The sequence below is a fragment of the Hevea brasiliensis genome, unplaced genomic scaffold, assembly GCF_030052815.1.
Source record: "Hevea brasiliensis isolate MT/VB/25A 57/8 unplaced genomic scaffold, ASM3005281v1 Scaf10, whole genome shotgun sequence".
Lineage (NCBI taxonomy): Eukaryota > Viridiplantae > Streptophyta > Magnoliopsida > Malpighiales > Euphorbiaceae > Hevea > Hevea brasiliensis.
Genome location: NW_026614586.1, coordinates 212,229 through 215,089, shown reverse-complemented (window position 1 = coordinate 215,089; position 2,861 = coordinate 212,229).

The window sequence follows — 2,861 nt, the reverse complement described above, 5'->3', positions numbered from 1 at the left end:
ATGCTCATCACAATTCAAATTATAAATTTGCATTTTTCCATGCAAATTGCCCATCACAATTCAAAACATGTTCTATCACAATTTTCCAAAACATAATTCATTCAATCCACAACAATGCTTAATACTTGTGGAAATACCATTTCACAAAGCTAAATTCATATATACTATAACAATTTCAATAATCATTGAATTAAATCCAATGCTTGTTAAACATAATACATAAGAAAAATATGTCATTTAATCATATGAAACATTCAGAACAAAATCAGTTAAAAACTAGTTGTGCACGAACCTCTGATAACTGTCTCTTGGCTCTGACTCAGTGTTTCCTTTCCCTTCCCTGAGTCTTTGCTAACTGAAACACACAATTTGAAGTGTTTCAGTACTCATTTAAACTGTCTCTAACGATAATGCTTGATAATTAACTTATTGAATTCTATTATTTCCTTAGTCAACCTAAGATGTTGACGCTCGATGCAGTCTAGGTGAATTAGGTCTTAATGTTACCAATACGTCACATTTGATAGCCTTTTAGTGTTGGTACATGTTACTCAATTCATTCTCATGTATATTGCATTTTATTTCAATTTGCCGGATTCCGGTATACTATTTTGACCTAGCCGAACTATCTAGTTCCCTTGGTTTTCGAGTTTTGGTCAAAACTACAAACTTGTAGCTCTATGTCTTATTGCACGCGAGGCAAAATTTCAGGTCATTCTGAGTTATGTAGGCCAAGTTATGGTCAATCTACTAATGCTGGTCAAAATGCATTAAAATGGTCACTTAGGGTCATTTTTAGGTCACTTTTGGTTCGACTAGTTTTTAGACCTAAACTTGTGCAAACTATTTGACTTGCTTATGGTCATTTCTGGGCTTTGGTATCTTGATAAGAATTGTAGATATGTGTCTCAAATATTCATGGTAAATATTTCAGGTCAATTGGACTTGTTTTGAGTGAGTTATGACCAAAACATCAACTGCTGCCCAAATGGTTAATTTTCAGGCCTTAAATGCACTAATCCGGATTTGGTTATTTTTCAAGTTACCTTCCAAGCAGAATTTTGTTAAGCTTCCTTCATGAAAGTTGGTACATTTTGTGCCTAGTTTCACCTCCAATTGGTCTCATACCAATTGGAGTCACACACTTAAGGTTCTAAGCCCAAAACACATATTGCCCTATTGCACATTGTTCATTACTCATCAATTACACATTTAACACTTACCAAGTTACACATTCATGCCATTTCTGTTTTGTACCATAACATAAACACATTTCACAACACATTTTTGGTCATTTTGGCAGCTTATAACCACATTCAATATGCACATTATAGTCCAGAATTTTCCAAGTTCAAATTATAAATAATTTAACCACATAACCTAGCTCATTTACATGTCCAAACTCAAACCTTTATACACATGTACAAGCTGCCATAACAAGCACCATAATTCAATAACAAAATTCCATAAACCAAACCATGAAACAACATTTTTTTGGTCTACACTTCAAATTGCTGAATTCTAATCTTCTTCAATTAGCTTTCCAAGCTTCCAAAGTCAAGTGTACATTCACATATATATTTAGTATACATCACCCAATTTATTCCTACACACATAAACACTTCATCAACACTTTAATCTACCATTTACATGAAAAGATAAACTGCCCTTATTGAAGTTCCATGGTTGCCAAAAATATACCTCTCCCTTAACTCATCAAACTTTAAAAATCCTTCCACAATTCAACTACCCATAACACCCACACAAACTTTAATGAAGCAAGCATCAAAAATAACTACTTACCACTTTTGAAACTCTTCAAAACTTCACCAAAACTTGATCTTCTTGCTGTCTATCTACTGCCCAAGTGGTGTAGAACAATTTTAGTGAAGGAATCAAGTGGAATAGAGGTGGAATTCATGCTTGCATTGAGCTTGCAAACAATGCGGCCATGGAGGTTCTTTCTTCCATTTTCGACTGGATTTTGAGAGGTTGAAGAAGGTGTTTTTTTGCTATCCAAAATGAAGATTAATGGTCCACTTTAGGCGTTAGTGGACCACTAAGTGGAGATTTAAGTATTTAATATTCTAAAGTTTTCAAATTCCACATTTAACTCCTAATTTTTGCTATTTAATTTATGTACCATCAATTTAATTTTTCATGACATTTCCAAGTGTAGTATCATTTATTTTCAATGTACATTTAGCTCAAAAGACAACTCGGGGTGTCAAATGACCACAATGCCCCTGTTCGAGTTGCATTCTCGATTTTTCGGTAACACCGAGTTTTATCATTTTCTCAATTTCTCACTTTTTTTTGTACTAATTAATTAATTTTTTTTTTGATATTTCTAATAGTATTTATACTTCAATAGACATTTATTTAAGTCCTAAAAATATTTTTCAGGATTCCCCGCAGTCCAGGGATAGTCAACGGCCCACGCCGTAACTTCCAAGTGCGGTCACCCATTGCTGCGGTGCTGGCTCATTTAACTTAGTTTTATTTCATTGCTATTATTTTTCCTTTGTCTTTCTTGTATTTTCCTTTCTTCTATTCTATTATTTTATGTCTCCTCATTAACTTTTAAATGTAGTTCTAGGCATTCTAGCTATCCGGACAGACACTGGTCATCGGAACAGTAGAGCGCACTACCGAACATAGGGGTGTTACATATTTGGCAGCCTATAATACTATGAAATTACATGTGAGTTTATGTGAATTATTGATGAAATGTGATGGTGTTAAATAGTGGGTAGCATTTGTAGTTTTCATGGTTGTGTATGTGAAACACTGGTGTTGAAGTATGCTGTATTTCGGTAGAATTGAATGTTGGACTTTAATGATGAATTGTGTGCATTGAG